The sequence below is a fragment of the Phyllobates terribilis genome, unplaced genomic scaffold (assembly GCF_046119375.1).
Source record: "Phyllobates terribilis strain yellow unplaced genomic scaffold, ASM4611937v1 Scaffold_2__4_contigs__length_985480577, whole genome shotgun sequence".
NCBI classification, from domain to species: domain Eukaryota; kingdom Metazoa; phylum Chordata; class Amphibia; order Anura; family Dendrobatidae; genus Phyllobates; species Phyllobates terribilis.
In genome coordinates this window covers 268,386,479-268,411,007 of record NW_027362762.1, presented here as the reverse complement: position 1 = coordinate 268,411,007, position 24,529 = coordinate 268,386,479, and the positions used below count along the sequence as shown (strand labels likewise).

At 44.4% G+C, this 24,529-nt stretch overlaps 1 long non-coding RNA gene across 1 annotated transcript in view; it reads right to left on the bottom strand.

Moving 5' to 3' along the window:
* Positions 1–24,529, bottom strand: part of LOC141251580 (uncharacterized) — a 793,387-nt gene that overhangs the window by 88,729 nt on the left and 680,129 nt on the right. Inside the window, exon 3 of the long non-coding RNA XR_012313263.1 lies at positions 11,449–11,590. This is a non-coding gene — a long non-coding RNA (uncharacterized lncRNA). The remainder of the gene's footprint in view (positions 1–11,448; positions 11,591–24,529) is intronic.

Sequence of the window (24,529 nt, the reverse complement as noted above, 5' to 3'; positions counted from 1 at the left end):
GGACCTGGCATACAGTTCCTGCATGGCAATGACACAACTAAGCTTTTTACATTTTTTAATAAAAAATAAAGAAGCTCTGCTTGATAAAAAATAACATATATTTTTCTATATGATAACAAACTGTAACATCCCTGGTGGTGTTCTGGCATGGCTTACCATCTCCCACCATGCAAGACCGCCAACTTACCTATCAGTCCTGGCTGCACACTTTGCTCTGTTACTTGCTGTGTGCATGTCTCTTGTCTGATTGCTTAGGGCGGCGGCGCTGTTACTTCCTGATTCTTAAAGTTACAGTGTGCGCAGTCCTAATACGTCCCCAGCCTATTGCTGTGAGTCACTGGATACTTAAACCCCCTCCACCCAGTAGGAGGTGCCTGAGCAACGCTTTCTTTCAGTGTATTCTGTGCAACTGAGTTGCCAGGTCCTGTCCTGTATCTTGTCTGTTTCCGCCACCCTGGGGACTGAGTACCCAGGCCCGTTACCTGTATCTGTGACTTCTAGTCTGTTTCCGCCACCCTGGGGGCTGAGTACCCAGGCTCGTTCCTGTATCTTGGTCCAGGTTCAGTTCCTGTCTGAACTGTGTCCTTGCCCGTTACCTGTTTGTCTCTATGTCCGATTCTTCCCTTTTCCTGCAGTGTCTGAACCTGCACCTAACTCCAACTCATTGTCTCTGTACTTCTGTTTGTGAGTTTTGTGTCCACTCGCTACTTCATTGCAAGTACCTTGTGTGTATCTGGTTCTGCTTGTCCCGTTTCCCTGCCTCCGTATCTACCTCCTGTGTTCTAGCTATCTTCCTGTGTTTCCCAGTCTGCTCCATGTGAACAGAGCCCTGTCCTGTCTGCCTGCTCCTGCGGTTCCGCTCTGCTCCTCTTGTCTTCCGCACCTGCGGTTCCGGTCTGCTCTGCTCCGCTCGTCCTCCGCACCTGCGGTTCCGATCTGCTCCACTTGTCCTCCACGTCTGAGGTTCCACTCTGCTGTGCTCCGCTTGTCTTCCGTGCCTGAGGTTCCGCTCTGCTCCGCTTGTCCTCCACGCCTGCAGTTCTGCTCTGCTCCGCTTGTCCCCCATGCCTGCGGTTCCGCTCTGGTGTGCTCCGCTTGTCCTCTGCGCCTGCGGTTCTGCTCTGCTCCGCTTGTCCTCTGCGCCTGCGGTTCTGCTTTGCTCCGCTTGTCCTCCGCGCCTGCGGTTCTGCTCTGCTCCTCTTGTCCTCCACGCCTGTGGTTCTGCTCTGCTCTGCTTGTCCTCCATGCCTGCGGTTCTGCTCTGCTCCACTTGTCCTACGCACCTGCGGTTCTGCTCTGCTCCGCTTGTCCTCCACACCTGCGGTTCTTCTCTGTTCTGCTCCGCTTGTCCTCCACGCCTTCGGTTCCGCTCTGCTTGTCCTCCGCGCCTGCGGCTCTGCTTGGCTTGTCCATTGCACCTGCAGCTCTGTTCCTGTATCCCAGTCTGTACTGGTCCCTATCCAGCCTGCTTTCCTAACTGCCAGTATCGGCCTGTCTGCATACCAGCCGTGCCTGCCAGTACCCACCTGTCTGCATACCAGCCGTGCCTGCCAGTACCCACCTGTCTGCATACCAGCCTAACCTGCCCGTTCCTGCATTCCCCAGTGTGGGTCAACGGCTGTGACCGGGGTCTGACCTGGAGTAGCACCTGGGCCACCTTCCATGTCCCTCCTCGGACCACGGAGTCGATTAAGCCACCGTGTGTTCGTGGTCGGATCTGGCGAGGCCCCTAGTCACGTCCCTCCAGGCACTCCTCGGTTCGTAGCCCAGTGGGACCACTAACTACGCTAACGCCAGTCAGTCCGGGCGTGAGCGTAACACAAACTACATGCAAACTCTAAGTAGTCTGATTCTGTACTCTCTTTCCTCCCGTCTTTCCCTTCCTCTTTTTCCTTCAGAGTCTCTTCCAACCAGCTGTTGCATAGGGAATTGCAACATATCCCAAATACATGCAGTTCACTGCACAGTAATGCTCCTGTCCACCCGCTGTGCAGGGAACTGTATGATTGTTGTGGCTTCATTATTTTTAGAATCTTAGAGGTTCTTAGCATATGGTCTTTCACTAATCAAAAAGTTATAGTATATCCTAGCTATTATTATCTGTGATGGAAACCTTCTTTAAATAAATGATAAGGCTCCCATAAACATTTTTCTTGCCACTGATCTAAACTGATTGAAAGCATTATAGCAGCATAGGAGCTGATATGGTACAATAGAGCTAGGGGTATGCTGATATCTTCAGTAGAGTTTCTAAGGCACAATATGTTTTTGCTATGTATACCCCCTTTTTTCACAAGTAAAGCGCCATGGAATAAATGGCGCTATAATAATACTAAATAATAAAAATAATAATATGGAACACTTGGAGTATGAAATCATGTCATTACAACAAACAAGTCTCATATACGTCTCTTCATTCCTTGTGCTGGCAATTACTTTCTTAAATAGTTACATACAACATACTGTTATTTTGTGGAAAAAGGAAATAGGTCCCATTAATTTTAAAAAGAGAACAAAAAATAATAATGACAGATCCTATAAAAAATTATCTCAATGTTGGTGATGAAGATTGAGAAAAAGAGAGAGAGAGAGAGATCATTTAATAACACCAAAGTTCGGGTCTCCATTCACTTCTAAGGGGTTCGGGTTCAGGTCAAAGTTTGGGAAAAGTTCTGATACCCGAACCGAACTTTGGACTGTCGAACCCTACGAACCCAAACTTCAGGTCTGTTCACCCTGAATTAATATCACTCAGTTGACCAGCTCTCCTGCTTTGCACTTATGAAGGCAAAAATATCTGTAAATGGAGATTGTCATTTGGCTGTATATCCTAAGTAATATGGCAAAGCTCTTTAGCTCTTCACTGCTAGGAGTTTTCCAACGCTTTATGCCTCTGGTAGTCAGGACAATTTTAACACTTTTGAAATGTATAAATAAAATCTAAATTTCAAAACGAAAAATTAATATCAATACCCCAATACCTATATATTTCATGAAATTAGACACCTGGCATACTGCCAAAATGTCACTCAGCACTTTATACACTAAGGAACCTTCATGCAATTTTACATCAAAATGAAATCATTTTTATAAAAAAGATTAATACAATTGATATTGGGGGCTAAAAAGTGTGACCCAAACAAAAAAATAGATTTTTTACCCCTACTCAAAATAAAAGTTTAACATGTGCAAAGTCTATACACACAACTTTAAATATCTTTATAAAATAATCTGAACCAGAGAGAATAAAAATCAGGTTTTATGGTGGAAAATTCAAATATGGCACGTGCCAGTTTATGTAACAATACCTTTAGAATGCCTTTATGCACTCCCAGCAATTCTCAGACTGTTTATTCTAAAACGTTTTAAAATTGTGATAATTCCAATGATTTCAAAATCAAACATTTTATCAATTGCAATTCTGAAAATATTATTTATGCAATACGACATAGAACATGTCTCAAAACTTACATAGGATGTACTTCCCGAAAACTAAAGGTTCGTATATCTGAACATTTGTATGATATTTCTAACACTAAAAATACTTACCGCAATGTCTCATTGGCAGCTAAACATTTCATTGTGTGCCATCAACGTAATACTTCCTTTTTTCAGGCCTTTGGCATTGAGATGGTTAACCAACCCTTTCGTAGAGAAGACATAAGGAGACGTCTCCTCACTCGAGAAGCTTTTTGGATCTGTAAATTGGGGACTAGATCTCCTGCAGGTTTAAATTAATGGACCAAAATTATGTTTCATTATTAAGTGCATATTAATCATGTTTTTTCCTTAGTGAGATTTCTTGTCAGATATGTTTTTGATCTGGACAGTTATGTTACGTATTGGGAATTTTCTTGAGGATCTGCTTTTTTATCACATGACATTTTTAACGGCTTATGATTGGTTCATTTGTATATTTAACCTGGGTTTGTCTGGAGAGACTAGCTCAGACTTAGACCGCAGTTTGTGGTCGGAAAGCATCATTTTCTCTAATCTTGCCATTATTTTTACAAGCCTAGTGCCGTGCTATTTTAGCTTGTTTAAATAAAGCATTTACATTTTTTTATCCAGGAGCTGTAATTATCACTTTTTTTCTATATGCTGATTTTATAGTTTGTTTTTTTACAGTAAAATCAATTTTTTAAATAATACTGTTTTGATGCGCTGCCATATTATATTTATAAGTCCTGTGACTTTTACATTTCTTAGTAGATGGGAAGGAATGAGAGCTTAGTTTTTACTTAATGAACTGCACTTTTTATTGATACCAATTTAGGGCTCAGAAGACTTTTTTTCTCTTTTTTGTTCAATTTGTTATAGCACAATAGTCATACAACAGCTTTCTGACTTTTTATGGTGTTTACCGGGTGGGATAAATTGTATGCTCATTTTACAGTTTAGAATGTTATGGACATTGTGATTCTAAATAAGTATAATTTACATAAAATCCCATTAAAAAATAGTTTTTTTTGTGTCGCCATATTCTGAGAGCCATAACTTTTGTTTATTTTTCTGAGGCAGGCGTATATGAGAGCTTTTTTTTTTTTTTTTTAACATAAAAAACTGCAATTTAAGTTGAAATAATTTTTGGGCTCATGACTTTTCGATAATTTATTTTTATTTTTTTCAGCAAAATGATTAAAAAATAGCAACTCAGACTAATTTTTTTCGAGCAAGTGAGCTAAGTGCCTAGCTAGTTTTATAGTAATGCCGGTTATTTTTTCTTTCAATAATAAAGGATATAAAACGCTATTTTCATATTTTACATATTTTTTTTATCTTTGCAGGTGTGATGCATAAAACCTAGTGTTTTACAGGTAAATGAGACTCTTCTTCCTCTTTCACATAGGTTGAAGTCGGTGATTGGGGAAGGGGGATGATATTTTAGTAAATTGTATGGCAGCCTAGATCATATATCATTTTAAATCTGAGAATCGCCACTATGGTCATGTCCCACCACGTGATATCATGGGTCACAGTGAGAGTCGGGAGTGCAAGCTGCAATGTAAGCATGCTTTACAAAATGGAAAATTTAACAGTTGATTTTTATCAATTAACAAAGTTAAAAGGGAATGAACAAAAGATAAGTCTAAGGCTATGTTCCCAGGACAAACTTTCGGTAAGTTTTTGATGTTGTTGACTTTCTCAAAAAATGCAAGTAACCTATTTTATTTAATGGTTGCAAAAATGGTGCAGAAAATCTACAACATCAAAAACTCACCAAAAGCTCATCGTGAGAATGTAGCCTGAATCAAATCAATATTTGGTATGACCAAGCTTTGCCTTCAAAACAGCATTAACTCTTCTAAGTATACTTCCAAAAAGTGAAGGATAATAATAATAATGATAATAATAATTATAATAACTTTATACAATAAAGTAGGGACATGTACAGACAATAAAAACATCACAAAGTAACACATAGTTCAACAGCTACAGTATGGATGAGGGCTCGCTAGCTTACAATCTATACAATTGATATATCTATAATATGTTATCATTTGTATGAGTAACCAGTTATACCAAACAGATGATAATGATCATCATTTTCCAAGGCAAAGATTTCAAAGCAGACTGGGGTTTCAAGATGTGCTGTTTAGGGTCTTTTGAAGAAGCACCAAGAAATGGACAAGGTTAAGGATTGTAGATGTAATGGCCGGTCAAGAAAAATTAAGTCAGCAGATGAAAGACACATCATTCTTTTTTCCCTTGAAAATTATAAAATCTCCAGAATTGCCATTACTTCAGAACTGGGAGCAACCAGTGGGACCCAGCTACAACATCTACTGTTAGGAGAAGTCTGGTCAGAAGTGTTCTTCATAGAATTGTGGTCAAATATCCATACCTTCAACAAAGGAACGAAGTTAGGAGACTGTACTATGTACGAAAACATGGAAACTGGGGTAGAAAAAAATAGCAGCACATTCTCTGGACTAAAAAGACAAAATTTGAATTATTTGGCTGTAAAAAAAGGCAGTTTGCTTGCCGAAGGAGCACGGTAAAGTTTACTTGCAAATTTAAGGTTGTATTTCAGAAAATGGAGTTGGGGATTTTGTTAGGATTAATGGTATTTTCAATGCTGAGAAATACAAGCAGCTACTTATTCATCATGCAATACCATCAGGGAAGTGTTTGAATTGCTACAAACTTATTCTGCAGCAGGACAAGTACACCAAACATACAGCCAATGTCAGTAAGAACCATCTTCAGCGAGAGTAAAGAAGAACAAGGAGTCCTGAAAGTGATGATATGGCCCCCACAGAGCCCTGATCTCAACATCATCAAGTCTGTGTGGGAGTACATGAAGAGAGAGTATGATTTGCGCAAATCTACATCCACAATAGATATGTAGTTAGTTCTCCAAGATGTTTGGAACAACCTTGCTCCTGGGTGCCAGTTAAAAAACTATTGATATGATTTAGAATTCTCTTTTGTCCATTCAATTTACATTTTGCTTATTTGAATCTGCGAACAATTAACACTATTTTTTTTAAAGTATTCTTACTTTGCAGTATTATTTACACCCCTGCTTAACACTTTTGCCCGTTTATGTAGATCTACAATTAAAGTCCTCATACACATTAGACTAAGGGTCACCCAAACCTGCCGATATCAGCAGGCTCGGCTGTAAGTCCAATGTGTATGGGGGCCTACCAACTCTTCCCCATCAGAAGATGTCATGGAAGATAAGGATCCAGCATGTCCGATTTAGGACTGCTGATCATTTTGTTCTCAGTGAGATAAACCGCTGCCAGAGGATTTTGGCAGAGGCTTTTTCTTACAGAACACAGGAACACAGGAAAGCTCAGTATAGCTTGCACTCTTTTGTATGGAGGAGTTGGGAAAGACAGCTGCTGACTGAATGATCGAATTCACCATTGTTTGGCTAACAGCTAACTATTGTATACGGGGTCCCTTTGTGCCCCATTAAGTGTACTGTTAAAGTTTATTACTGTCATAGAGGAAAGTCTCACTTTCTGTTAGCAAGTTCACAAAGCTGCTACAAAGAGCTGCAGCAAATAGTTTAAGGAGGAAATTACAGAGAAAATGTGCCACAGTTACTTCTTTCAATGGCAGCGACAATTCATCTACAGGGATTTCAACTGCCAGACCACTGCTGATATGCCTTGCTAGACTTATATTTGAGAACATTGGCAATATGGGGCCAAAGTAAAGTTGTCAATATGCCGTGAAATAGATAGTGCCAGTATATTACTTCAGTGTCACTTTTGTGGACCATAACACATTGAAATCATTCCCTCTCTGATATAAATTACATTAATATATATAAAAATATAATAACTCTCAAAATGAACTACAGCTATTAAATAAATCTATAATTCACCTATTCTTATTAATGACTACAATAGAAATGTTGTGCATATGCTGACAGTAAAATATATTTCCATATACAATGTAATATTCATCAGGGTAGATAAGACTGTAGTACAAATGTAAAAACATTAACAAGAGGCAACCTTCTCCAATACGGCGATATTTGTGACGGGCATTGTGCACAAGAATGCAAATGAGAGTTGGGATATTACTTATTCATAAGCATTTAACATGTTGTTCGCTAAACACTAATACCTTGGGATATTGCTTTGCTGCCAAAAAAATAACAACCATTTTTATCACTTGCAGGATGTATTCCAGGGACAATATAAAAAAATATTTCTATTCTGTGAAATATAGGAGCAGCCGGTGAGGGACAGAAAAGTAATTCTGTATCTGGGTATAATCCATGTACTTACTGATAACTGTATTAATAGAGCAAGAATATGTACCCTATTTTACTGGCTTCTAGATATAATGTTATAATATAAAGTACACACAAATAAGTATATAGTCACCATTTAGATTTAGAGACACCCTGGGCCAGCAGCAATGTCGACAGGTGGTGACCGTGTAAACGGCTTCCTACCTGCTGGAATCCCCGATGCATCTTGTTATTGTTGCCTGATGATGGGCTGAGCCTTCGAATCAGAGCCACCGATGATGCCGGCAAGTAGGAGGTGGTTTCCAGGGCACCCGTCTAATAGTCACGGACTACTGACTTCGCCGCCAGATCAGGATCCTGCTCATCTCTATTAGCTACCCTTAGGCTGTTACCTAGAGAGTGTAGCATCGGCGTCTCTGCCCCGTACTAGGCAGAGACGCCGTCCCTCTCACCTCCCCGCTCCTGGCGCGGCGTCCTCCAGCGCTTCTCTCCTTGCTGCTTCCCGGCAGTATGCTTAGGGCGCGCGTGCGTGCTCCCCCTCTCTTAAAGGGACCGCGCGCGTCGTCCTAAGGAGTCCCCGGCCAATTACCGGAGGACCTCCCATATATAAGGCACCTCCTCCAAAATGGAGGTGCCCGAGCAATGTTGTTGCAAAGCCTTCACTCTGCTTCAGCCCTCAGGTCCCGTTGCCTGTTACCTGCCAGTCACCTGCCAGATTCCTGCTTGTTACCTGCCAGTCACCTGCCTGATTCCTGCCTGTTACCTGCCAGTCACCTGCCAGATTCCTGCTTGGTACCTGCCTGATATCTGTTTACCTGCTTGCAAGCCTGCGGTCCGACGGTCTGCCTTCTGACACCTGTCAGTCTGTCTATGGACCAGCCTGCCCGCTCACCTGGGAGCGCTCATCTGCTACCTGCCTGCTAGCCTACCTGGAGGCTCTGCCGTCACTTGCCGTGACCACCTGCCCATCCAGAGACTCTTGCCCGCTTACCTGGGAGCGCTCACCTGCTACCTGCCTGCTAGCCTACCTGGAGGCTCTGCCGTCACTTGCCGTGACCACCTGCCTGTCCACAGACTCTCGCCCGCTCACCTGGGAGCGCTCACCAGCCACCTGCCTGCTGTCCTTCTACCCAGAGACTGTCCCTGTCACTTGCCGTGAGTACCCGTCCTTCTACTCAGAGACTGTCCCTGCCACTTGCCGTGACTACCTGCCCTTCTACCCAGAGAATGTTCCTGTCACTTGCCGTGACTACCTGCCCTTCTACCCAGAGACTGTTCCTGTCACTTGCCGTGACTACCTGCCCGTCTTCCCTGGGAGCCACCCGCTTCCTTACAAGGACCGCCCCCTTGTATGTTGCTCAGAGGTTCCGCCTCCCAGACCCGTTACAGAGAGTAGCCATGTTGCACTTATGAAAGTCGCAAACTCGTTATTGCACCGTATTAAAACATATTGTTAAAATGCAGATGAATGTTTACACTCTTGTTTTAATGTGTTTTTTTTAGACTTATTGTGGGTCATTATTTGGCTTTCAATGCAAATATTGCTAACAGATCATACAAATAGCTGCACAAAGGTAGATGAAGTATTCCAATTTTACCTATACATCTGCACAAATTGCTATTCATTTAAGATTTAATGTTTTACTTTACACATAAAGTATGAATGAAATACTAGTAACTTAATATGTTAGGCGATAATTGTAAAATTCAATTGCCGTGCTCAAGTGTAATGGCGGTGCGTGGAATTTAGAGTTGGTTATGTACAGTAATTCAAAGCCATCTGGCAGTATTGTGTCACTTGAAACACAGGAGATCCCATCGCAGAGATCAAATCAGATTCTCCTAAACAGCATGGTAAGTACACTTCTGTTTTTTTTTTCTTTTCAATTTTTAACTAAAGAGAGATAAATAGGATTTTTTAACTCTCATATAGTAATGTATCAGAGATATTTTTACATTAGCTCAGCCAAGGGACATAGCTTGAGTGATACAATAATTATGACCCTCTTTGTGTCCCCATACAATATTTATGTCCCCCTTTGTGGACCCACACAATAATTAGATTTCTCTTTCCCTTCACACAATAATGAAAATGCCCCCTTTGATCTATACAGTTATAATTTTGCCCCCTTCGCCCCCATAACGATAATGATGCCCTCTTTTGTATCCCTTATTTTCAATAGAAAAAAATCATTCTCATCTCACCCCGCTCCCAGGACAAGCAGCAACATCCCACTTCTTCTATTCCAGCCCGCCACGAGGTGCAGGCAGCGTCATGCTATAACTTCATCATGCTGACTTACTTTTTCTCCTTCCACTTCCAAGCTCTGATAGACCCCATGCTTCGAGCAGCCTGTTACTAACCAGAGCAAGTGACAGAGCAGGGAGCCAAGGGCTCACACCCCCGCCACAATATTAAACTGAATCAGTGTCATGAAAATGCATATACAGTTAATAACAGTCACACACAGTGTAGGAAAGACAAAGTGCAACATGAAGGGATGAGGGGAAGGGAGCCGAGACACTAAGGAATGAGGGGGTGAAGACCTTCTAGGCTGATCTGACACCCTGTCCTTCCGTACCATCCCTATATTGGTTGCTCACCAATCGCCAAGCAGGAACCTAAAGCCCTGTCTGACCGACACAGGGGAAGTAGCTAAGCTTGAGTCAACTTTAGAGAGATTGCACACACGTCCTCCTAGCACCAGAGAGGAAGTAAGAACTGCACTTGCGCCAGCCTTCACAAAGGGTCATGTGAATATCACCGGCGCCTCCCTATTGCAAAGTGAAGGTATTTATACACCCAGGCCAGGGTGTTAATTAGCAAGAAGATGGTAGTCGCTGGATCCTAGAGTGAGACAGATCTAAGAAGGTATCTGTAATGCCAAACAAAGAGATCTCCTGCAACCAACTGCAGGGCGACTGTCTGTCACTTCTGACACACCCGTGACAATAACACTGGCTGCCACGGGATATAAACCCCCTTTCCTTTGGGGTCACACCTCATGCAACCATGACTGTTACACCACTTTGCCTGTGTTGTGTTAAGAAACACTAGAAATCTAACGGGACTTTAATTTTATGGTTTTATTGTTTTTTTCTATAATCATATAATTCCTCAAAAGAGGTGTCAAATAGCAATGTACTGTATGTAGCAATATCAATATAGATGGAGTTTCTTCAGTATTTTGCACCTGTGTTATCTCCACCTTTATCAAGGAGGGTTTCTGCATCCTGTAAGTGCATTACTTTTCCGAACTGTGTTGGTAAATATGGCTGCCTTTTTTCTGCTATTTTTTTATTTTTGTGTCCTTTTGCTAGGTTATTGCTTTTTTTAAATTAATTTATACATTGAGTAAGCATCTCTTAAAATGAAAAAACCCACACAATATCATGAGAAGGGATATGGTATTAAAAAAAAATCAATTAACTACTAATCAATGTTCAAGAGCCTAACTGCAACCAAAGCTGTAATTGCAATGGAGCAGCTGAGAGGTACAGAGGCTGAGAACTCTGGTACAAAAAAATGCATTTTTTGGAGGGGGACTTTCTGTTAATCTAGCCAATTGGGTACTTCTTGTGCAGAAGATTTCACATGACATAGCTACGAAATCCTTTGATTCTTATTTTTGCACATCCCGCACAGTAGGGCTGGTTTGATTAGGATGCAGTGAGAGTAGTTTAACATTGCCTCTATTGCAACATCTTGCATATAAATATATACTTACTATGACAGCTCTCTTTTTCCTTCTAGTTTAGAGGAATAGCATGTGGTCTGCTGTGTAATAGGGCTCTCCATATTTTGGCTTTCCCCTTGATTCATCTCTCTATGAAAGAAATCTCTTGTAGAGTGCCATTTAGACCATAATTCTGAAATGAAAAATGAAATATATCAGTTTACATTATTAATAAAGAATCATGACATAACTTTTTATGTGTTTTATTTTTAGTTTCTGAATTAGTCAGTAACATTAAAGCACCACCCAGGTGTTTTATTTTATTTTACTGCTGGAGTGGTGCTTCTAATGTAAAGTCCCTGCCCTTTGTCTCATACTTACCAGTCGCTGTCTTCACCTTCTACCACCGTCGCTCTCATCGGTCTCCAGCAGGTTGTGATCTGCTAGATCGCTCAAGTGTTTGCTGGCATGAGCCAGGGGTCACTTTTCAATGACATCCTCATTCTGGCCTTGTTCTTGCTCTCATAGACCTGCATTGAATGCTTGTGACAATTTCTTCTGACTCCCGGCCAGTCAGAAGTTACGATCAAAAGATGGCACCATGGGACCGGAGTGGCACAGATAAAAGGTGAAGATGGCGGCAGGTAAGTATAAGACTACAGTCAGAGACCTTTGATTAGAAGCACCATTTCAGTAATAAAATAAAAAAACACTGGAGTGCTGCTTTAAATCAATTTCTTCCCATTTTGCATATCATATAAAGGAAACTGTTATTTATTGTCTTCCTAACTTTTTAAAGTCCTAACCTTTAAAAATGAATATTAGCAAGAACTGATTTCTCCTCTTTTATGTAAAATAATACTTTAACCTCTTTTAAAACAAGAAAATCTACTTCAATAAAATCTTTTAATTAATAATTATACTGTAGTGCCTCTACTCTTCCATCCATTGAGCCTGAACACTTCCAGTTTCTTTGTTCCCTCCACGTTCATTGTGGTATCTATGATCTGGCCCAGCAAGATCCCCACACACAGACTCTATCTTGATAACCGTATCTTTACTTGTATACATTTTTAACATAGCAGAACACAATAAATGACAACCGTAAATGTTCACAGCAATAACGTGTACTTATAAGCTGACCCTCACTGTCCCTACTCACACGTTACCAGTCCTTTACTCCAGAAGGATGTGCCCCCCGTCGCAGGCCTGTCTGTCTTTGCAGGAAGGCATCCCAGCCGAAACAAAAAAAAACAGGAACAACAAATTTCGCTGAAGGGAAGGAATACTCCGGCCTCTCACCAGAGGTCCCGCTTACAGTCTCTCTGATCCGGATAGCAGCTCTTGTGGATTGCCTTCTGTAGTCCACACTCCAGTAGTGGGGTGTGTAACAGCTGAATCCTTCAGCAGTGCGGAAGCTGGGGAAAGCTCTGAGGAAAAGATGTCCGATAACAGCAGCCACGTTGAGAGTATCCTCTAAGGCACACACGAGGACCTGCACACTGTCCTGGTTCTTTTCACAGACCCTCTCAGACTCTCCGCGCGCTTTTTCCTGCTTCTCAATCTGGTCACGTGACTCTCTAGGGCGGGACACAGGAGACTCAGTCTTTTTCTCTGTCATCACACCCTGCGCAGGTGCAACCTCTGGCCACAAGGTGGCAACACCATCCTGCGTAATCATTTCTGTCACAGGCTCTATCTCAATTATCACAGAACAGCCAGAGCCTGCCAGTTCACTACACGCCCCCCCACTCAAAGGTTGGCAGTCCCTGTCAACTACCGGCTCCAGGGCGACAATGACTGTGGATGTGACAGGGGGCGGCTGGGAAGAGGGCCACACATATTGGTCTCTGTAGGACTGTCCTGGAGGTACCCCTGCAGTGGTCCTCGTTGTCCGCCTAACGGGTTGGATCCCCTCTCTCCGATCAGTCATCCCACTCTCTTTCCCAGTCAACATGTCAGTAGAGGAGGTAATCGGTTCAAGTGCGTCAGTCGGACGGACAGGGGTAGGCATGCATTCAATCTCTACATCCCCGGGGTCAGTGTCTCTGACAGTATTAGTTATATCCATCTCTCTAGGTATCACAGTAGGGGAGTCAGGCTGGGAGCGACAGGGGCGCAACATATTACGGTGCAAAGTTCGTATGCTGCCGCTGTCTTCGCCCTGCACTCGATAGACGGGGCCACCGGGGTACGGCTGTCCAATTACTCGATAGACTTCGGTCTCCCACTTGGGCCGGAGTTTCCCTTGCGGTTCCTTTATACGGACTAGGACCAGTTGACCTACATTCAGTGAGTCCTCTTGTACCAGAAGTGGGTCAGCGTGCACTTGATCCTGGATTTGTCGGCCTACTAGCCGGTAGACAGTCTCCATTCTCTGGCGGTGTGTTTGTAGCCAGGAAGGATAGGCACCACAGGTATCTTCTTCGGAGCTAGACAGTTGCAACTCATGGATGCCTTTGCCTGGACGGCCAAAGAGAAGGGTGTATGGGGTATATCCAGTGACGGAATGGACCTGATTATTATAGTCCCACAGCAGTTCTGGGAGGAATCGAGGCCAGTCGGGCTTTTTGTCTTCAGCCAGTGTCCGGATCAGTTGTAAGAGGGTCCGGTTAAAGCGTTCACACTCGCCATTCCCTTGTGGATGGTAAGGGGTGGTCCTGGACTTCTTGATTCCATACATCCGATGGAGTTCTTCAATGACTCGCCCTTCGAAACAAGCCCATTGATCAGAGTGCAACCGCTCCGGACACCCGTAGATCCGAACGAACTGCTGACAGATGGCCTGTGTAGCTGATTCGGCAGTCTGATCTTTGGTAGCAACAGCGACGGCGAGTTTAGTGAAGTGGTCCACCATCACCAGACAGTACTGGTAGCCACTATTCGCCGTTCCAATCAACAGAAAGTCCACCATCAACAGCTCGAGGGGCCTCGACGTCTTAATAGTCTGGACGGGGGCACGCTGCTCCGTGGACTTGTGGAATTCACAGGTATGGCATCCTTGACAGATGTCTTCAACCAGCTTACGGAGCCCCGGACAAAAAATGAACTGCTGGGTCCACCGGAGGGTCTTGTCTATGCCGAAGTGGCCGTTCCTCCAGTGAGCTTCGCCCACCATCTCGTGGGCCAACTGCACCGGGACGACAATCTGCAAACACTCCTCCAGCATATGGGATAAAAGAGCCCTGCAATACAGGACTCCATCTTTCACGATCAGCCGATCCCATTGGGCAAGCAGAGCTAAGGCTCCGGTCGATAGTCGGGCTCTCACTTCGGAGGGCGGTTTCTCTTGTTTATTCACATACTGTTTCAGTAAGACGTGCTCGGGATCTCGATCTTGAAGCTTGGCCCATTCTTGCTGGGACAGGGGAGATCCCACTATGGCTTCAACCCCTCCTACTGCATACTGGCGGCTATCTTCTATTTGCTTTGCGAGCCAGGCAAAGTCAGGCATCTCATCTTCCTCCAACTCTTCATCCCGATCCCCCACTGGCGGGGATGATGTCACTCTAGACAGGCTGTCAGCATTCTGATTCTCGTTCCCCGCTCTGTATTTAATTTTGTACTGGAATCTAGAGAGCCTGGCCATCCAGCGCTGTTCCATTGCCCCTAGTTTGGCATTCTCTAGGTGGGCAAGAGGATTGTTGTCCGTCATGACCAGCACCTCCGCTCCTGTCAGATAGCCGGCAAATTTCTCCGTCATAGCCCAAGTCAGAGCCAAGAGTTCCAAGCGGAAGGAGCTGTAGTTGACGGGATTCTTTTCGGTATCACGGAGAGACCTACTGGCATAGGCTATCATGCGTTCTTTATTATCTTGAACTTGAGAGAGGACCGCCCCTAGACCTTGAAGGCTGGCGTCGGTGTGCAACTGAAACGGTAATGTGTAATCTGCATACGCCAGAACAGGGGGTGATGTTAGAGCAGCCTTAAGTGCCTGAAAGGATTTTTCTCGGTCAGGCCCCCAACTGATGCGTCGTCCTCTGGGACTGTTCGCGGTCCCTCGGAGAACCTCATGCAGTGGTTCAGCAAGCCGAGCAAGGTCCTTGACAAACCGACGGTAGTAGCCTGCCAGCCCCAGAAAAGCCCGGACTTCTTTGACGGTAGTTGGCTGCGGCCACTCTTGAATGGCTGCTATCTTCTCCGGAGAGGGCTGGACACCTTCGGCCGAGATCCGGTGACCCAAGTAGTCGATTTCCTGCTGGAACAGACGGCACTTGCTGGGCTTCAACTTCAAGCCGTGTCCCCTCAAGCGCTGGAACACTTGGCCAAGCTTATGAAGATGATCCTCAAAGGTGGCGGAGTATACCACGATGTTGTCAAGGTATATCAGCGTAAACTCAAAGTTGAAGTCCCCCAGACAGCGTTCCATCAGTCTCTGAAAGGTCCTCGGAGCGTTATTCAAGCCGAACGGCATCCGGTCGAACTCGTACAGGCCCATGGGAGGGATCAAGGCGGTCTTTTCCCTGTCCTTCTCACTCATTGGAACCTGCCAATATCCACTGGCCAGGTCTAGGGACGAAAAGTATTTGGCCTTCTTCAGGGCGGTCAGTGACTCTTCGATTCGGGGAAGTGGATATGAGTCCCGGATAGTGCAAGCGTTCAGCCTACGGTAGTCCACGCAAAATCTCAGGGAACCATCTTTCTTTTTGACTATCACCACGGGTGCAGCCCACGGGCTCTGGCTTTCACGTACCACTCCGGCGTGTAGCATGGACTCTAATAGGCTTTTCACTTCCTGGTATTGTTGAGGTGGTATCTGCCGGTACCTCTCGCGGATAGGGGGGGTATCGCCCGTGGGTATCTCGTGCTGGATACAGGTGGTATACCCAAAGTCTGTGTCATGCTTTGTAAAGGTGTCTTGGTGTTCCCGCAGGAGTTCCTCCACTAGAGACACTTCTTGTTTGGTGTATTGAGACGTGTCTAGCTGTACTTTTTCCCGTAGTTTTCGCCCAATGTCTTCATCGTCTACTTGGGCGTTTATGGCTGAGACGGTTACCGTCCAGTCGCCTTCTGTAGACGGGGTGAATTTTAGGGGTCCAATGGGATTCACTTCCATGGGTAGAGCATATACCCGGGCAAGTTGAGTGCCGGCTTCAAGGGCTAGGCCTACGTCTGCGGTGTTGTTTAGCCTGACAGGGACTCTCCCGTTCCTCACGACGGCTAGAGTGCAAGCAACTAGTGGGTTTAGCTTACCCCCACTTGGGGTCCTCGGTTCGATCAACACCTCAACCCCCTCAAGTTGTCGGTGGGTGTTAAGGGGTAAGGAAATGACTGTCTCTTTTTCAGCGGGCAAAGTAATCCGAGTATGGTGCGGCACCGTAATGGCGGCTAGGGGTAGTTGTTCCTCTGCCATCTGTTGAAGTCCAACGGTCCGGATTACACGCTGGAACGCCAGACGAGTCGGCTTATGTTTGGTGACTTTCTGTCAGTATTTGGGTCCTTTTCTTTTCAACAGCATAAGATCCAGGTCTTTCAAGATGTTCATTCCAACTATCACTGGGGTCTCGGAGCCGAAACCTTCCTTGACAATGACGATCCCTCTTTTCCCTAAGTCCTGTCCGCAGGCCTTTGTGTCCATCCAAGCAACTCCGATCACTGGAATGGGTAGATTATTAGCCGCAATAATCTTAATGGCGGTGTCTGGGTCACGAGTAGTGTTGAGCCACCCCCGTAGTGTAGTGTTCGGGTTCGGTTCGGTTCGTCGAACACCGGGATGTTCGAGGAACTGTTCGTCGAACTGTTCGTCGAACACCTTAGAACACCGTCGAACACCGTTAAAACCAATGGCAGGCAAACAAAAACACATAGAAACACATAGAAAACACCTTCAAAGGTGTCCAAAAGCTGACAAACTGCTCAGAAGACGCTTTCTTTAAAAAAGCCGGCCGGCAATTCAGCAGCGGCATACACCGGTACCCGACAATTTAGACAAGAAGGAATAGAGCCTCACACATAGATTAGATAGATAGAAGCATGTCAGTCACATATATATGAAGTACAGTGACAGTGTTGCTTACTGTACTTGTCATTTAGTGTAAAGGATTTATTAAAAAATATAATAGTGTTTTCATGCACTGTCTCTTTAAAAAAGCCGGCCGGCAATTCAGCATCTGTACCCGACAATTTATAACAGACAGAATAGAGCTTCACACATAGATTAGATAGATAGAAACATGTCAGTCACATATATATGAAGTACAGTGACAATGTTGCTTACTGTACTTGTCATTTAGTGTAAAGGATTTATTAAAAAAAATATTAGTGTTTTCATGCACCGTCTCTTTAAAAAAGCCGGCCGGCAATTCAGCATCTGTACCCGACAATTTATAACAGACAGAATAGAGCTTCACACATAGATTAGATAGATAGAAACATGCCAGTCACATATATATGAAGTACAGTGATAGTGTTGGTTACTGTACTTGTCATTTAGTATTAAAATAAAGGATTTATTATTAAAAAAAATTGGCGTGGGGTTCCCCTTAATTTTAGTCTCTAGCGGAGGTTAAGCAGACAGCTGGGGCAGATGTTTGAAGCCTGGGAAGGGGGTAATACCCACGGAGCTTCCCAGGCTACTAATATGAGCCCCCAGCTAAATACATAGCCTTTACTAGCTATTAAAATGGGGGACCCCCCCAAAAAAATGACGTGGGGTCCCCCCTAATTTAATAGCTAGCAAAGGCTAGGCAGACAGCTGGGGGCTGATATTAATAGCCCAGGAAGGGAGCCATGAATATTGGCCCCCTCCCAGGCTAGAAACACCAGCCGTCAGCCGCCCCAGAAATGGCGCATTCATAGGATGCGCCAATTCTGGCACTTAGCCTCGCTCTTCCACGCTGCCCTGTAGCGGTGGCAGGGGGTAATAGGGCTGGGGTTGATGTCAGCTTATAATGCCAGCTGACATCAAGCCCAGGTTAGTAATGGAGAGGCGTCTATAAGACACCCCCATTACTAACCCCATAGTCAAAGTTAAAAGAAAACACAAACACCCAGAATAAAGTCCTTTAATTGAAATAAAGACACAATCCTTTATTGTTCTAAATTAAACCATACTTACCATCACGCCCATTCCAGCTGAAGCCAACGATCTCCTGCAATAAAAGAAAAATAATAAAGCAACCTCATCCTTACCTTTCCATGGTTCCCACGACAGCTTCAGCTCTGCTACATCGAGATGACAGGCTGGACCGCAGCAGAACGCTGCCATCCAGCCTGTCATCCCGCAGACACTGAGAAGCGCAGGCATGCTTGCGCTCTGCAGTGTCTGGCTGTGACGGCATAAAGATGAGACGAGTTCATGTCCAATGAACTCAGCTCACCTCCTGCACGTCACTGACAGCGTGGGAGAATTCTCCTGCACTCAGCGCTTCAGTGTGAGAATTCTCCCATGCTGAAGCGCTGAGTGCAGGAGAATTTTCCCACGCTGTCAGTGACGTGCATGAGGTGAGCCGAGTTCATTGGACATTAACTCGGCTCATCTGGATGCCCTCACAGAGAGACACTGTGGAGCGCAAGCAAGCCTGTGCTTCTCAGTGTCTGCGGGATGACAGGCTGGATGGCACACGTTCTGCTGCGGTCCAGCCTGTCATCTCGATGTAGCAGAGCTGAAGCTGTCATGGGAACCATGGAAAGGTAAGGATGATGTTGCTTTATTATTTTTGTTTTACTTCAGGAGATCGTTGGCTTCAGCTGGAATGGGCGTGACGGTAAGTATGGTTTAATTTAGAACAATAAAGAATTGTGTGTTTATTTCAATTAAAGGACTTTTTTCTGGGTGTTGTGTTTTTTTTAAATACTTTACTAGAAATTTATGGTGGTCATGTCTAATATTGGCATGACCCCATGAATTTTGGGCTTAGGGCCAGCTGATAATGCCAAGCTGGCCCTAACCCCTTTATTACCCAGTGAGCCACCGCATCAGGGCCCTGGATGAGTTGGGTACAGCGCCAGAAGATGGCGCTTCTATGAACGCGCCATTTTCCGGGGTGGCTGCGGACTGCAATTTGCAGCGGGGGTGGCCCAGAAAGCTTGGGCCTCCCTGCGCTGCGGATTCCAGCCCCCAGCTGCCTAGTTGTACCTGGCTGGACACAAAAACAGGGCGAAGCCCCACGTCAATTTTCTTTAAATTATTTCATGAAATAATTAAGAAAAAAAGGGCTTCCCTATATTGTTGTGTCCGGCCAGGTACAAATAGGCAGCTGGTGGTTGGGGGCAGCCCGTTCCTGCCTGCTGCACCTGACTGGACACAAATATAGTGCGAAGCTCCACGTCAATTTTTTTTTAATTATTTCATGAATTTCCTGAAATAATTTAAAAAAATTGAAGTGGGGCTTCGCACTATATTTGTGTCCAGCCAGGTACAGCAGGCAGGAATGGGCTGCCCCCAACCACCAGCTGCCTATTTGTACCTGGCCGGACACAACAATATAGGGAAGGCCTTTTTTTCTTAATTATTTCATGAATTTCATGAAATAATTAAAAAAAATTGAAGTGGGGCTTCGCACTATATTTGTGTCCAGCCAGGTACAGCAGGCAGGAACGGGCTGCCCCCAACCACCAGCTGACTATTTGTACCTGGCCGGACACAACAATATAGGGAAGGCCTTTTTTTCTTAATTATTTCATGAATTTCATGAAATAATTAAAAAAAAAATACGTGGGGCTTCGCCCTATTTTTGTGTCCAGCCAGGTACAACTAGGCAGCTGGGGGCTGGAATCTGCAGCGCAGGGAGGCCCAAGCTTTCTGGGCCCCCCCCGCTGCAAATTGCAGTCCGCAGCCACCCCGGAAAATGGCGCGTTCATAGAAGCGCCATCTTCTGGCGCTGTACCCAACTCATCCAGGGCCCTGGTGCGGTGGCTCACTGGGTAATAAAGGGGTTAGGGCCAGCTTGGTATTATCAGCTGGCCCCAAGCCCAAAATTCATGGGGTCACGCCAGTATTAGACATGACCGCCATGAATTTCTAGTAAAGTATTTAAAAAAAACACAACACCCAGAATAAAGTCCTTTAATTGAAATAAACACACAATTCTTTATTGTTCTAAATTAAACTATACTTACCATGACGCCCATTCCAGCTGAAGCCAACGATCTCCTGCAATAAAAGAAAAATAATAAACCAACCTCATCCTTACCTTTCCATGGTTCCCACGACAGCTTCAGCTCTGCTACATCGAGATGACAGGCTGGACCGCAGCAGAATGCTGCCATCCAGCCTGTCATGCCGCAGACACTGAGAAGAGCAGGCATGCTTGTGCTCCTCAGTGTCTCGCTGTGACGGCATCCAGATGAGCCGAGGTCATGTCCAATGAACTCGGCTCACCTCATGCACGTCACTGACAGCGTGGGAAAATTCTCACGCTGAAGTGCTGAGTGCAGGAGAATTCTCCCACGCTGTCAGTGACGTGCATGAGGTGAGCTCATGTCAAATGAACTCAGCTCACCTCATGCACCTCACTGACAGCGTGGGAAAATTCTCCTGCACTCAGCGCTTCAGCGTGAGAATTCTCCCACGCTGTAAGTGACGTGCATGAGGTGAGCCGAGTTCATTGGACATGACCTCGGCTCATCTTTATGCCGTCACAGAGAGACAATGTGGAGCGCAAGCAAGCCTGCTCTTCTCAGTGTCTGCGGGATGACAGGCTGGATGGCGGCGTTCTGCTGCGGTCCAGCCTGTCATCTCGATGTAGCAGAGCTGAAGCTGTCGTGGGAACCATGGAAAGGTAAGGATGAGGTTGCTTTATTATTTTATTTTTATTACAGGAGATCGTTGGCTTCAGCTGGAATGGGCGTGACGGTAAGTATGGTTTAATTTAGAACAATAAAGAATTGTGTCTTTATTTCAATTAAAGGACTTTATTCTGGGTGTTTGTGTTTTTTTTTACTTTGACTATGGGGTTAGTAATGGGGGTGTCTTATAGACGCCTCTCCATTACTAACCTGGGCTTGATGTCAGCTGGCATTATAAGCTGACATCAACCCCAGCCCTATTACCCCCTGCCACCGCACCAGGGCAGCGTGGAAGAGCGAGGCTAAGTGCCAGAATTGGCGCATCCTATGAATGCGCCATTTCTGGGGCGGCTGACGGCTGGTGTTTCTAGCCTGGGAGGGGGCCAATATTCATGGCTCCCTTCCTGGGCTATTAATATCAGCCCCCAGCTGTCTGCCTAGCCTTTGCTAGCTATTAAATTAGGGGGGACCCCACGTCAATTTTTTTGGGGGGTCCCCCATTTTAATAGCTAGTAAAGGCTATGTATTCAGCTGGGGGCTGATATTAGTAGCCTGGGAAGCTCCGTGGGTATTACCCCCTTCCCAGGCTTCAAACATCTGCCCCAGCTGTCTGCTTAACCTCCGCTAGAGCCTAAAATTAAGGGGAACCCCACGCCAATTTTTTTAATAATAAATCCTTTATTTTAATACTAAATAACAAGTACAGTAACCAACACTATCACTGTACTTCATATATATTTGACTGACATGTTTCTATCTATCTAATCTATGTGTGAAGCTCTATTCTGTCTGTTATAAATTGTCGGGTACAGATGCTGAATTGGCGGCCGGCTTTCTTAAAGAGACGGTGCATGAAAACACTATTATTTTTTTTTATAAATTCTTTACACTAAATGACAAGTACAGTAAGCAACACTGTCACTGTACTTCATATATATGTGACTGACATGTTTCTATCTATCTAATCTATGTGTGATTCTCTATTCCTTCTATTCTAAATTGTTGGGTACAGATGCTGAATTGCCGGCCGGCTTTTTTAAAGAGACGGTGCATGAAAACACTATTATTTTTTTTGATAAATCCTTTACACTAAATGACAAGTACAGTAATCAACACTGTCACTGTACTTCATATATATGTGACTGACATGTTTCTATCTATCTAATCTATGTGTGATTCTCTATTCCTTCTATTCTAAATTGTCGGGTACCGCTGCTGAATTGCCGGCCGGCTTTTTTAAAGAGACGGTGCATGAAAACACTATTATTTTTTTTGATAAATCCTTTACGCTAAATGACAAGTACAGTAAGCAGCACTTTCACTGTACTTCGTATATATGTGGCTGACATGTTTATATCTATCTAATCTATGTGTGAAGCTCTATTCTTTCGATTCTAAATTGTCGGGTACCGGTGTATGCCGCTGCTGAATTGCCGGCTTTTCATGTTTCACTGTTGGCACTGTTCCCATCGATTTGGGCAATCACTGTAATGCCACAACCACCATGGCTGTGGCATTACAGTGAGTGGCAGACAATCCCTGCATGATTGGTGCTCTAAATAGCACCAGACATGCAGGACACGCTTTTGGTGCACGAACAGTTATCGAACATAACCTCGAACAGCCGAATTTTTTGCAAATCGTTCGGGTTCGTCGAACAACTCGAACACCGCCCAAAACAGCTCGAATTTGAGATTGGCGAACAGTTCTAGTCGAACACCGCTCATCTCTAGTCACGAGTAGAGATGAGCGTTGTTCTACTCGAACTGTTCGCCAATCTCAAATTCGAGCTGTTTTGGGCGGTGTTCGAGCCGTTCGGCGAACACGAACAATTTGAGAAAAATTCGGCTGTTCGAGGTTATGTTCGATAACTGTTCGTGCACCAAAATCATAACTGGATTTTTTCTCAGTAATGATGAAAATTAATGTTAATACGCAGTTTGAGTGTACAGCGGGGTGGGGGGAGGGGCAGGGGATGGATCTCTGCAGGAACAATGAAGATCTCCATTTTTTTTTCTCTTTCCCGCATTTGCAGTGGGGAGGTGCAATCTGTCAGCCTATCAGCAGCGCACACACGGAGCGAAGTGCTTTTTTTCACACAAGCAAGGGCATGTGTCATTGGCAGTGTATGTCACATGTCCTTGCCCTATAAGACCAAGCCATTTTCCCCGTCGCCACCATTTTCTCACTGCTGCAGCTGCGTGTTAGACGGCACCGCTGTTGCTGTGTGCGCTATACCTTGTTAATTTCAAGCCAATTTTCGCACAAATATACAGATAGCTTGGGAGTAGGGAATAGTTGTGATTGCAGTCCTTTTAAGGACTAGGTTACAGCATTTCCTACGACTTTTATCAGGGAGGTCTGTGCTCTTAAATAGATAGGTTGTGGGAGTAAAGACTAATTGTAATTGGAGTCCTTTTCAGGACTAGGTTACATCAGTTCCTATCAGTTTTTGCCAGGCAGGTCTGTGCCAGTGCTGTGCAAGTTTTTTTCACAGCATTTGGCTGAATCTAGCAAAGCTAATCCTTTTTGGCCTATTGCAGAGTGTGTTAGTCAGTGGAGTAGCCTATCTGTGTTGCAAGATATAACACCTGTGTATAGAATACCAATTTTTTTACTGCACCTAGTGAAGTAAAATCTTTTGGGCATAGCATCATTCTATTAGTCCATCTATACTGACCTCCATCAGGTTGCAAACTGAATATAATTTTTTTCTGCATCTAGCTCTGAAAAAATATTTGGGCTTCTAGCAGTGTGTGGGACTTGGTCTATTAGTCCATCTATACTGACCTCCATCAGGTTGCAAATTAAAAATAATTTTTTTCTTCATTTAGCTCTGAAAAAATATTTGGGCTTCTAGCAGTGTGTGGGACTTGTTCTATTAGTCCTTCTATACTGACCTCCAGCAGGTTGCAAATTGAATATAATTTTTTTTTGCATCTAGCTCTGAAAAATAGTTGGGCTTCTAGCGGTGTGTGGGACTTGGTCTATTAGTCCATCTATACTGACCTCCATCAGGTTGCAAATTAAAAATAATTTTTTTCTGCATCTAGCTCTGAAAAAATATTTGGGCTTCTAGCAGTGTGTGGGACTTGGTCTATTAGTCCATCTATACTGACCTCCATCAGGTTGCAAATTAAAAATAATTTTTTTCTGCATCTAGCTCTGAAAAAATATTTGGGCTTCTAGCAGTGTGTGGGACTTGGTCTATTAGTCCATCTATACTGACCTCCATCAGGTTGCAAATTAAAAAAAATTTTTTTCTGCATCTAGCTCTGAAAAAATATTTGGGCTTCTAGCAGTGTGTGGGACTTGGTCTATTAGTCCATCTATACTGACCTCCATCAGGTTGCAAATTAAAAATAATTTTTTTCTTCATTTAGCTCTGAAAAAATATTTGGGC